Raw genomic sequence first — 14,124 nt, forward strand, 5'->3', positions numbered from 1 at the left:
AATGCCATTCCTTTGAGTATGAGTAGGTGGAGCGTCTCCTGTTCCTATGTTGGTCCTTGCTTGAGGAGCTGGTGGACCGTTCTGATTATTCATCGTCTCCTCAATGATTGTTGGTTCCTATTGAACTTGTTGTTGACTGAGTAGCCTTGGTCTGTCGATGTTGTCGATGAAAGGACTCAGGTTCTGGTTACCTCTGGATCATGTTTTCATGCACAGGTAGGTGTCCGAGTGTGTACACGAGGGTCTACTCGATCCAGGTGATCGAGTGACGGGTCGGGTGGGTGCTCGCGTTGTACCTGAGATTCAAAACAAACAAGAGCGAAAGCAGACAAGTCATATTCCGAACGAATATAGACAAAAAGAACTTGATCTAGCAAGTGCTGAAATCCTAGACGTAGCAAAATAAAATCAACCAAATGGCAACAGCGCCAAATTGATAAACAGGTTTTCACCCAGGGTATCAATTCCCTATGCAGTTGTAGTACAAAGGTTATCAATCCAAATGGTTGTCTATTGCTAGCTGGAAGGATATGATCAGAACGTTACAAGTCAAGCCAAGCAGATAGGGTTTTAATCTAACAGTCCTAAAATGAATGAAAGAAAAGAATATAAACAAAGAAACCACACGACCTAAGCACTCGATGCAAGCAATCGAGTACAGGGTCGTGTGGGGTGATCGAGTAAGCAAATGGGATATGAACAGGTCGACGTATTACTCGATATAGGTTATCGTGTACATGATCAGGTAAGTGGTCGAGTAATGAAAGAAAATGCAAACAATTAAAATATGAAAGCTTCGCAGAGCGAGTGAACCTCTAGCTTTGGTTGATTCAAGCATCTCATCTACACCTCTCGGTGGTAAAACACCCTAGATCTAATCTCAACCTCTCGGTCTTTTGACAGCATTAAGAACACCAACCTAGAAGGAAATCTATCAAACATTTACAATCAAACTAAGGCATCCTAACCGATCAAGAACACAAAATCCTCTATCGCATCCCTAGAAACTTTACTACACTACTCGGACATAATAACAAGAAACAAAGCAACGAATAAGAATGAAAATTGCATTATAATAAACGGTAGAGTAGAGTAGAAAGAGTACAAGATAGAAATCTAAGAAAAACGATAAAAACTATGAAAGAAAATATAAAAACGAAAGGAAAAGTGTTTGAGTCGCTCAGTTCTCTCACAGAAGCTCTCACTCTCTGGTTTGAGGGTCTGCGGCGTGTTCCTTTGCGAGCTAGGAGAGGAGGGTTTTATATATGGAAATCCCTTTGACCTAGCTTCCCAGGTAGGGTGAAGTCAGGTTACTCCTCGGGTAGATCTTCGGGTAGCTCTTCCGGTTCTTGGATCAACCTTGATCGTGTTGGGGTTCGGACTTGTTCTTCCAGCTTGATGGCTCCTTCGGGTAGATGCTCGGGTTTGTCCTTGTTTTTCTCCATTTTAGGCTCTTTAGCACCTGTTTTCATCCAAAACATGCAAATGCAAAAATGCAAGACCCTAAATGGTCTAAAAGGGAATTCCTACAGTTAATGACCTAAAAATGCTAAGTTAAGAGTATGAACAATGCAAAATATGGACAAAAAAGGATGCTAAAAACATGTAAATTAGAGAGTTATCAGATATCAAAGCAGAAGACTCAGAATCAGGACAAGAGGGATCGTAAGGAGATTGAGAAAGTTGTTATCCAAACTAAACTTGATGAACCAGGTCCATTCAATCTGCCTTGCTCCTTCAGCTATCTACACTTCAACAAATGCTTGTGTGATCTGGGAGCATCTATCAGTGTGATGTCTTACTCTATAGCACAAAAGCTTGGGCATACTGAATTCAAGGCTAGCAACCTCTACATAAGTCTAGCTGATGGATTAAATAGGGATGTGGTTGGTAAATTGGAAAGCTTTCCAGTCAAGTTAGGCAAGGCCAGAATTCCTACTGATTTTGTGGTTATAGATATGGATAAGGATCTAGAAGACCCTATCATTCTAGGGAGACCATTCCTAGCCACTGCAGGAGCTGTTATTGATGTTAAGGAATGGCTGATCAGTTTGAACACAGCTGAGGGTTTAACCATCAGATTTGATATCAATAACCCAACCAACTTGCCCACTAGAGGTCACCCTTTTGTTATTAAGGACAAGAGGGATTATGAGGTCCCAGGTGAAGTAGAGTATAACACCCATACCGTCTCAAAAGACGGAACAACACGTAATCCATCCGATCTGGCCAAAAACGATTCTTTCTTTATAATTCACCAACAAACAAACTTCAAACTGCAACTCTTGAACTTACTAACCCGGAAAAAAGGGAAATAAGAGAGTGTGTAAACAAGTTTACTCAGTGATGAGATCAAACTTTGCACACTCGATATACAGTAATAACGTTCCAAATATAATCAACAACTATTAGTTGGCATAGATTCAGAATGTTTATCATTCAAACAAACAAGCAAACAACTTATTTCTCCTCAATAACTTTCATCTTATTTTATGCATTTCCGTGGAAACTACCACTTTCAAGCATTTTTGTTTCTTACATTAATTAAAAAAAGGTTTACTTTCCTTATAGGTTTGGCCGTTATCACTTTTTCTGGCTCACAAACCCCATTCCTGGAAGACCATGGCCCATAGCTCGATTTTTCCCGTACTGCTCGTCAGCGGTTTATGACCTGAAATGAACCTGTCGGTCCATTACAGTCAAACATCCTCAAGTACCATTTCCTTTCTCATTTTCATTATACATTCATAATTATTATGTAATATAATATATACACTAGTTCATCACATCAAATCATATTACTAATGTAATTCACATATATCATGTTACTATCAACCTATTTTACCATGCACACAAATCCCCACAAACATTTTCAATCAACAAACAATTCTTGAGTCTATACTCAACAACTATTGAAGAGTACATAAGGAAAAATGTTACTGTTATCCGCAAATACCACCCTCACCTTGGCCACACGACGGTTTAGAAACAGAAGAAATCCGCTTCAAAAACAATCTGGCCTGCAACGGTTTAGATTAAGTGATCAAAGATTATATTCCAATAATAATCCATGATTTAATCTAATAACCAAACTGATTTAATTGTGCTGGTGTTACTGATCTAATAACCAAACTGATCTAATAACAATCTCGACGATGACTACCATGACTACAGTGACAATGGCTGACATTCTAGTGACTCATCATTGCAACTCCAATGGTAACTCACGGTGGCTGCTGGTGGCGGTGAATGACAACGACCTCGCTTCCCAACGTTCTCGGATTCCTTCACCTCTTCAAGCACAACACCAAGAAGGAACAACAACAACGACAATGGCTCCAATGTTTCTCGTCTCTCCCACTCTCGGAGGCTGCTGCTTTTAGGTTTGATAATCCCCGATTCTATTTTGCGGCTTAACGAGAGAGCGCACACAACAAAACCCTCTTCTCCTTTATCTTCAATTGGGCCTTTAGTGGGCTGATCTTAGTAACAAAACCCAATTCCCAATACAAAAAATCAGGATGTTACATGGAGACTTGAAAGGCTAAAGTCTCATCTCATGAGGAGTCAGTTGAAAAGCTCAAGGGTTCAGTTCAAGAGTTGACTGATCTGGTGAAGGATCTCCAAGTGCAACTCAACAAGAGGTCTTTGAAGAAGGCAAGACCAAGATTCAAGCTTAAGAAGAAACATGGATCAAGTTCAAAGGGTGAAGTGATCAAGAATCAGCTTCACAGTGATCAAAAATCAGCTTCACAGTGATCAAGTTGTACCAAGGAGGATCTCATCACCTCCTTGGTCTTCAAACCATGACTGAAAAGGCACCAAAATTCAAGATTAGAGACTTTAAATAAGCTCATTAGGGAGGAAGTCCCTAAGGTATCACTGTACATAAGTTTAATTTTCCTTGTGTTGTTGATGTTTTTCTTTTATGTTTGTGTTGGGCAGGCCATTTTATGAGATTGTAGATGGGTTTGAGAAGAAGTGGACTTGTAGAAATGAGTTTTGAGGCCACTTGACCAGCCCACGAGAGGTACTTGATCGAGCACATGGAAGCCCAAGACCACTTGATTCAAATTTCTCTTGCACGATCGAGTGGAGGGAGAGACAAGTTCAAATTTCAAATTTTGGTCAAGCACTCGACCACGTGGGGTCGAGTGGCAGCAAAAGTGAGTTAAAGATTCCTAATTCAAATTTGAATGGTATGGACGCTCCACCCTTGTCTCTTTTTCCCCTTAGCCTCTTTATAAAGAGATGAACTCGATTCTAGGCTACTCAAACTCTCTCGTTTGCTTAAAACAATAAAAATCTAGCTTAAAATTCTCTGTCAAGTTTCATCTTCTTGCTCAAGCTTAGTTCTTTTTGTTTTTGGGTTACTAATCTATTAACTTTGAGCTTTGAGTCTATTCCTTTCAGTTTTCTTTCAAAATATCTTCAAGGTCTAGTTAAACATCACAACAAGCTGTTATCCGTGAAGCTGAAGGCAAGAAAGCTGCTGATCGTTTCATGGATCGTCGTGATACACAGTTGGTTTTAGAGAGAGAAACTGGTGAACGCACTTGACCAAGAAATCGAGGAGGCAAACGACCGAGTGCCTGTTGAGTAGGCCGTCGAGTGGCATGACGAAGAAGAAACAACAACCAGCTGAGGAGGATCCAGATCGAACTGAGAGTGATGAGGAGATGGAGTTCACTCTTGAAGAGCACATAAGGAGGAACAAAGCAAATGGGAAGAGGCCAGCTGAAGAGCCCCAAGAAGAAGAGGTTGAAAGTGAAGAAGAAGATGAGGAAGAGGAAGAAGAATCTGGTGGTTTAACTCCAAAATAACTCTATGAAGCTTTCATGAGAATGAGCTTCCAAGGAACAAGATACCCACATAAGGAGACCATGGAGAAGCTCGGTATTGCTGAAGATGTTGACTTTCTCTTTGAGAAGTGCAATCTAAGCAAGTTCATGGGATTGTGCATGGAGGGGTATAGAGAAGAGAGCTATGAGTTCTTAGCCACCATCAAGTTGCACCTCTTCACAAGGATGGACAAAGAGATGGGAGCTGGTTACATTGATTTCACCATCAAGGGCAAGAAGTATGAGTTGTCACTCAAGCAGCTAGCCACACTATATGGGTTTGAAGTTGGAAGTGAAGAGAATATGGTCGGTCATATCCAAGGAAGAACTGTTTGCTGTTTGGGAAACAATTGGAGATAACAATCTCTACTCTTCTTCCAAGACCAAGAGTTCAAAGATAAGGAAACCAGTCCTAAGGTACTTCCACAAGGCCTTAGCAAACACATTCTTTGCTAGGAAGGAAACTGGAAACTGGAATGAGGGAGAGCTTAAGATGATTGATGCAGCACTCTATGGCATCATCACACAAACAACAGATGGGACAATCATTCTTGGGATCAGTGTGGAAACTGATTTGGCTATGGTCCTCATTGACCAATTTACTTATTATAGAAGCTGGGTGAGCAAGCTAAACAAGAGGAACTTAACTAGAGTTCTAACCATTGGAGGCATCATCACTCCAATCCTAGTAGCTGCCAATGTACCACTTCAAGGAGAGAAGGCTAAACCAAGATGGATTGACACCCAATACCTCACCTCCACTCTCATTCTAGCCAAGGAGATGCACCATGGGAAGCACCTTTTCAACTTTGAGCATCCAACAGTGGGGAAGACTCAGCTTGTTCTACCTAATCAAGCACTCACCACCATAAGAGAAGGGCTAAACATTGACTTTTGGCCAGCTGCTGAGTTTTTGTTTGATGGTACAGCCCAAGTAAGAGAAGATCAAGATGAAGATGTGGAGATGGCTGATGGGGAAGAGAAGTTTTATTTTGAAGATTATGAGCCAAGTCCAAGAGATAGTAGAGGAGTGAGAGAGACTAGCAAGAGGTTGACACTTCTACAAAAGTAGAACAAGTGGCATGAGAAGAACGTTGACAAGCTGAAGAAGAAGATGGGGAAGATGACTAAGTCCATCAAGGGTTTTAAGAAGGAGATTGCTAAATTGAAAAGTGGAAATTCATCACCAACACCATCTAGACCTTTGAGGAGGAGTAGCTCAACTAAAGCATTGTCTAGAGCTGAAAATCCGGTGGTACCAGCAAGAGCCTCGTTGCATGAGCCAATGCAGAGGGAAAGAGGTCCAGTCCGCACAGAACAACAGTTTCCAAGGCACTCGACCGGTACACTCGAGCACCCACTCGACCAAGCACCTCCAATGCACTCGGCCGAGTACCTGCCCAGAACCCCCTATGGTTTTCCAGCTCCTACATGCTATCCAGGCTATACCTATAGCCCTGTTTACCCACCCTTTCCACCACAGTTCTTCATGGACCCAGCCCTCATGCAACAATACTATGGACAGCAAGGACAACAATTCTTCGCACCACCACCCACTCAACCAGCCTACTCGACCGAGCACTCGATCGAGCACCCGATCGAGTCCCTATCGATGGCCATAGTCGAGTACCCTATTTCTCCATCACCAAGCCAGAATCAAGACCCCAACTATACCTATGACAACATGAGAAATGTTGTGGACAGTTTCTTGCACAACCCTTAAGGTACCAACATCAACTCATCCATTGTTTATACCATTTATTAGCATGATTTGTTTGTTTAAAGTTCTTAAATTCTCTTTCAAATTTTTGTTACAGAAGGGACTGTGTAATTTAAGTTTGGGGGGGGGGGGGTTTAAGACAACATTTAACACTGTTTTCTATTTTCTTATTTCAAATTTTTAGCATTATCATGTTTATATTTGCATTGCATTTATGGTATAGAAAAACCAAAAAATTTGAAAAATTTTCACAAAAATCTTTAAAAAACAGAGTGTTCATGTAGTTTGCATTGCAAATTAGGATCTTGTTAGCATGTTTCATATAAGACTGTTTCATGCATTGCATTTGGGATCAATGATGAGTTTAGCCTTGTTAGTTTGTTTAAATTCACTAAACTAGGATCAATGCCCAAGTTAATAGTACTTTGATGCTAGTTGAGTGGTTAGAAACATAAGATTGAACCAAGTCTAGAATTCCTATACTGCATTCTGTCTAAACTGAAGCATCTTGTGATTTGAAGTCATTTCCTACTTATAAGAACCTAATATTGACTTTTAAATATCAGTTTGTGCAATGCTTTAAACTCATGGATACTTTATACATATTTAGATCATATTTCCCCTTTTTACCACCTTGTTGATCCAAGTAGCTGATTTCATCATTGAATCAGTTTCCCCTACCCTTAACCAACCTTTCTTTCAAGCCATGATTATATCTTGTGTGTGTGAGGCCTATTTTGGGATTGAGCTTGGTAGAAAGTGTTAGGTTTGAATTGACAAGAATAAAGCCTTGTGTAGTTCTAGTTTGCATTTTTCAAACTAGATAGGACTAGATGGTTTAATTTCTGGGTTTGGGACTTGGTGTGTTCAAAAAGAAAAGAAAAGAGTGAAAAGGAAGAGAAAAGGGTAAATTCCTTAGAAGGGAAGTGTTTTAAAGTAAATTCAGGCTCTAAGTGAAAGAATGGGAGTAGTAAAAGTTTCAAAGAAAAAGAAAGAAAGAAAAGAAGATTCTAGTAAAAACCTTTATGACTTTGGAAACAAGTAAGAAAGAGAACCTTAGCATTTAGAAAGAAACCCCCATTCCACTAGAGAAATCAAGTAAAAAACCCCTCCTAGGATTGAAAAACAAAAGAGAAAAAAAAAAGGGCAAAAGAGAAAAGATGAAGTTAAAGGGTAGAAATAGGACATTATGGGATTAGAATGTTAGGAACAAACACTTTGGGTACCTTTGGGTAGACAAGCTTCCGTTCTTGTATGTGTCTATGTGATCTTACCTTTCGCCTTCTTCTAAAACTCAGTCCATTTTTTATGAGAGAACCTTGATATTGATAAGCCCCAATCTAAAGAGAGACCATCATTGTCTCTAAACCCTTATTACCAAGCCAAATGAGTTTAAACATTGCATAAGTTGATTCATGTTCTTTCTTAATGAATGTTAAAGGAAATGGTTGATTTGAATGCATATGGAAGTCTAAGGCTTGAATCAGTTAAGGTTGTGAAAGGCTTGTCTAAAATCTTTAAGTACAGCTCATTCACCTTGTATCATAGTACTAGTAACTTGGACATTGATTCTAGCTAGTCTATTAGCATGTTTAAGGTTCTGAGATCACACTTTCAAACCTCACTTCTCTACTTATATCTTATTTATTTGCTTAAGGGCAAGCAAAGACTAAGTTTGGGGGTGTTGATGTTCATATATTTCACCTTGTTTTACCTTAGTTTATCTGCATCTTTTGCATCATTTACTAGTTTGTTTAGCCACTTCTGCTCACGCAGCTTCTCCAGAACTGCTTTCAAATGCACTGCATGCTCCTCAGGACTCTTAGAGTAAACCAGGATATCGTCGATGAAAATGATGACAGACACGTCTAGAAACTCTTGAAACATGTTGTTCATCAATCTTATAAACGATGAAGGTGCGTTAGTCAACCCAAACGGCATCACCACAAACTGATAATGCCCATACCTCGTCCTGAATGCAGTTTTCCTCACATCTGCCTCATCTATCGGGATATGATTATAACCCGACGCCAGATCTACCTTGGAGAACCAAGTAGCACCCCTCAACTGATCCAACAACTGATCGATCCTAGGAAGAGGGTACTTGTTCTTCACAAAGAGCCGGTTCAAACCCCGGTAATCAATACACAACCGGAAACTCCCATCCTTCTTCTTGACAAATAACACCGGCTCTCCCCACGGTTATACACTAGGACGGATAAATCCCTTACTCAACAAATCCTCAAGCTGCTTCTTCAGTTCTGCCATCTCTGCTGGAGCCATTCTCAATCGTGAAAGGATCAGACCGAGATGGTGGTAATCCCTGCAATGACTGAAACACATCCTAAAATTCCTCAACAACCGAAATACCGCTAACCGTAGACTTCCCCACTGGGCATTGATATAGTAACCAAATAAGCCTCACGGCCCTTCCCGATCATCTTCCAAGCCTGAATGGCCGAGATCACGAGACTCTCCGAAGTCGGTCTGATACCCTGAAAAACAAACTTCCCTCCTGGACGCTCAAAAATTCCACTCTACCCCGATAGCAATCCTAATGCACCATATGCCGATGCAACCAATCCATCCCGAGAATAACATCATACAACTCCACTGGACTGATAAGCAAATCCGCTGGCCACGACTCTCCCGCAATCTGAATATCAACTCCTCTAGCTCGTCCAATAACTCTCAGGAACTTTCCTCCCACAACTCTGACAACTTATGTACGCTCCCCGGGATCCCCTCTGATCTCCGCACTCTCTGCACACTCCGGAGTAATGAAGCTATGAGAAGCTCCAGAATCAAACATAACGTGGGACTTAAACCCACCCACCAACAAGGTCCCTACACAAACCTCATGTGTCGAGAACCTAACAGATTATCACAGACAAACATAAAATCTGAACTTACTAAGAATTCACAAAGACATAGTACCAGAAATTATATTTGTGATCGCGCCTGCACTGGTTCCACCAGTCTCTGCAGTAGTGTATACCCGTGGCGCCTGCTCAATCCGTGCAACCTGCTGCCCTCCCGGCTGCACCTGCTGCAACGTTGCCACTGCCACCGGCTGCAACTTGGGACACAAGGGCCTGATTTGCCCTACCTCCTTGCAATGATAGCATACACGAGCCGCTGCCGTCGGAGCACTCCTCTTGGACACCTAGCAATCCGGTGATCCTTGCTCCCACAACCTAAGCAACTCACACCACTCGGCCTCTGCATAGACTCCCACCTCCTCTTGGTTCCATGCGCAGGCTTGCCGCCCTTGCTAGAACCTCCATGATGCTGAGCCTTACTTGGCATAACTGTTGTACTAACTGCCACTGACTGTGCCCGGATGTTCTCCTCAATGTCTACCGCAGTTCAACCAGCTCTGCACGCGTAGCATAACTCCGCCCTCTACAGTGAACCCTCAAGTCGTCACGTATGGCCCTCAAAAACCTCCTGATCTGAGCCTCCTCAGACTCCATAGCTCGACCCCCATACCTCAGAAGTCGACAGAACTCCAAGTCAAGCTCCCGCACTGACTGAGTCCCCTGAGCTAGCTGAAGGAACTGCACCTCCAACCTATCTAGTGCCTCTCTAGGAAAATACTTGCGGTTGAACTCCGAGACGAAGTCAGCCCAAGACATCTCCCTCTGCACTCTTGATAACATCATTATTTTACCCATATTAGCTATAGTTTTCATATCTATTTAGGAAGATTTTGATAAGATTTCAAGTATAAAAGGTCTATTATCAAGTATTTCAGGTTTCAAGAAGGTTTTATAGGTTTTATAGCAAAAAGGACCAAAAGACAACGAAAATACGTTTTAGGAAAGTTTCAGAGCTTTATAGTACAGACAACTTTGGAAGAGCTGTGGAAAGCAGGAAGAGTCATCTTTCTCCTCGAAGTGGAATCAAGTCAATCCATTCATTCCTCCGGAAGTTATGCCCATTTTACCGATATGTGTTACAAACCGACGTGAAGAGAACCAACGAGCCAATGGGCTTTTTATTCAAGGCCTGACCAGCGACAATCACCATGGCCCAGTCCAAGCCTCCTCCATGGTCCTGCACTTAAGAAGAGAAGACGTTTCTACCCTTACAAAACCCTAACCCTTAACAAAACCCTATAAATACTCTTAAGACCTAGGGTTTTCATGTGTGCTTCCTTTGTGCCTCTAAGTTCTTAATCCACGCCACCAGCAGCTAACCTAGAGACGACCAGAGACTCCTCTACTGCCATTGAAGCTCGTCCTCTCTCACCTCCTCTTAGAAACCATCGTCGAAGTCACCAATCTCTTTCTACTCTTTCTAGTTCTTTCTTACTTACTTTGCTTTTGGGATCAAGTTACTTTTGTGACAAATAGAGAAGTTTCCTTTGAACTCCTTTTTGTTTATTGATTCACTTTTGATGTTATACTCTATAATATCAATGTTTATTCTTTGCATCATGAGCGAGTAGTTTACTTTGTTGGGTTTTATGGGATGATTCAAGGGGAATTCATGGTTCGCTTCAATTAGGTTTTTAGATATTATTTTCGGTTTTATAGTAGAGCTCTTTTGGGACATCTTTATCTTAATGCATGTGCTTGGATTGATCACCAAGTTCTGATCTAGAGAATGGGAGCGCTAACCGCGTTATCCTACTTCTCTGAACTAGTGCTATACCGAAACCTCGCGTCTTAACCTGCGTAAGTTGAGTTGCAGAGTTTGGTTAACGTATCGAACTTGTTTAACTAGCTGGTTGACATGCGTGGTTGCCTGCGAAAGTTGAGTAACGGAGTGTGAAGAGTTTAGACTTTCATTCTATGAGATTAGCTTGTTAGTTCATTAGTGTTTCGTAGTTGAGAACCTAGACCAAAAATTAGTATTTACTTGTTAGATCTTACACTTAATATTGCTTAGAACCATGAAAACCCTAAGATGACTTCCAAAACGCCCAACGCCTTAGTCTTATAGTTTTAAACCGTTTTATTTATTCGCAATAGTTATTAGGAAAACCAAAACCCCAATCTCTTCTTTAGTCTTAGTCATAGTTCTTCCTCTTTTAATTCAATTTGTGTTTGCTATTACTCTCTGTGGGATCGATCCTAAAATACTACACTGATTAACTATGCACTTTCAGTCATTGTGTAGTCTTTTCAAGTAAAAGATTTGGAGTAAAATTCTACACACATCAAAGCTTTTTGGCGCCGTTGCCGGGGAGTAACTAGCTGCCCATTGAATTTGATAAGAACTTTCGTCTAAGATACTTTGACTTTTTCTTTGTATTTTTTCAATTTTATTTTTAATTTTCTTGTTTTTCGATAACCTCTATTTTCCCTTTTAGTTTCTGTTTTTGGATTTTGTAGTGCATGACTATGAGTCAACCCTCTGGAACCGTATCTCCAATTCAAGACATTGATTGACTAGAACGTGAAATTAGGAAACTTCGAAGACAACAACTCATGGCCGAAGAAAGGAACTAGGACCAAGGTTTCCTTAACCTCGACCAACCGCTGAGACCTCCTGCCCTCAACGAGGAAGGAGAACCAATTCTCGCACAAGGTGGCAACCCCAACCTTGTAGTCGCTGATCCGCAACTCGAACCTTTAGTTGGCCGAGACCATCAACAAGCTCCTCGTGATGCTAATCCCTTAGGCGTAGGAGATAACCTCGATTCTCCTCCTCACCAGCCTGCTATCGTCGCTAATCTACCACTACCTCTAGTTGGCGGAAGACAACCTGCTTATGTGCACCCTCTAAGACGTGCCGCACCTAATCGTACCACAGCCGACTATGATGCTCGAATCCGATTTGTCCAAGACCGTTCTGCCATCCGAATCACTCATCCCCCACGACGTGATTACGAGATTAAACCTCAAATTATTGGCTTGGTGAAGCAAAATCAGTTCCACGGCCTTCCTACCAAACATTCGATGGACCACATTGATCTTTTTGAAGAAATCTGCTCAATATCAAGAACCAATGGAATTCCCGAAGATTACTTGAAGTGTAAGCTTTTTCCTTTCTCTCTAGCCGACAAGGCTCATAGATGGTTAAAGTCTCTAACTCCTGGATCTATCACTAGCTGGGAAGGATGCAAGTCAGCCTTTCTGAACCACTTCTACACCAAGTCGAGATCCAACTCTCATCGTAACAAGCTGCAAAGTTTTTAACAAGGACCAGTCGAATCTTTTTATAAAGCATGGAACCAGTAGAGTGGTTGGGAGTAAGGGAATTTTTCCTTTAAGGTTTAAGTGTAAGGGTTGGATAGTTTTCGTAGTGTGTAAGCTTCTAGACTTAACCTTTGTTGTGTTGTCTAGGATCCAAACCCTTGAAGTATCGGCTAAGTGGTGTAGAACCTTTGTATCTTTCTTCGTTTGTAAAGTACTTTGTGTTCTTTAGCCGTGTTTGTGGTGTTGTGTGTTTGTTGCTTGCTAATCTTTGCATGTTTAACTGCTTGCTTTGATTTGCTTGAGTTTTATAGGTTGCATAGTTAATTATTTGCATAATTAGCTTGCATTAGCGTGATTGATGAAGGATTCACGTAAGTCACCACAAAGCGCGATCAGACAAAAGAGAAGAAGTGCTAAAGAATTCAAGAAAAGTCCAAGAAAGTTCAACCAAGAAAGGGGAACCAGNNNAAAAAAAAAAAAAAAAAAAGGACGAGAATTGATGGAGAAGGAAGAGGCGAATCCTATGATATCAGAAGAGCAAAAGAGCAGTGCGAATCAATCAAAAAGGGCAAAACAAATCGAAAAGGTCGAACCAAGTACGAGCAAGGAAGTGCAAAAAGTGATGCATGGTCCAAGAATTGAGTGCAAAAGAGGGTGCAAAAAGTAATGCATAGAAGACGAAATTGTCTACGAATAGACAAAGAGGGTGCAAGAAAGTAATGGGTGACGAGGAAGAAGCATTATTATGCTAAGTGGCGAGAGATGAGTAAGGTTTATCAAACCAAATCTCATAAGCAAAGGAGCTGGAAGAGGTTGGGTGACCTAAGAAGCCGACCAAGGGAGGATAAAACATGGACTATGTTTTGAACCAGTAAGGTTCTGCTGAACCGAGCATGGCGACGAGTTGGTGAAAGTATAAGTCCAAAAGATGGAGTTCAAGTAGTTGGGAGAGAAGCTAAGTGAAGCTGAAGAATTGGAAAAGTTAAAGACCTGTAGAGCGCGAAGCTAAAGAAGCCAAGAGAAGTATAAAGCGTAAGCTAAAGAAAGAGAAGCATTGAGCTGGAGAATCTAAAGGAGTGGACGAGTTATGGCACAATAAGGAGAAAGTTTGAATACTTGAAGAGTTTGAAAATATGGGGAACCAAGTGAATGCTGGAGCTGAAGAAACCTTCCAAAAACATCAGCCAATGATGTAAGCGGAGCAAGTGTTGAATGAAGTAAGGCTATGGCAATAGGAGAACCAAGGAGAAGTGAAGGAAGTTTAGTCTTTCACGAGTATTACAATGGAGATATTAAGGTGATGGTAATCACAAGACGAGGACGCTGATGTCAAGGAGTATCAACATCACAAGAAAAGAAAAAGAAGGCCGGAGTATTCAGGGACGAATTCTGATAAGGGAGGGAGAATGTAATG

Source organism: Camelina sativa, chromosome 18 (genome assembly GCF_000633955.1).
Source record: "Camelina sativa cultivar DH55 chromosome 18, Cs, whole genome shotgun sequence".
NCBI lineage: Eukaryota > Viridiplantae > Streptophyta > Magnoliopsida > Brassicales > Brassicaceae > Camelina > Camelina sativa.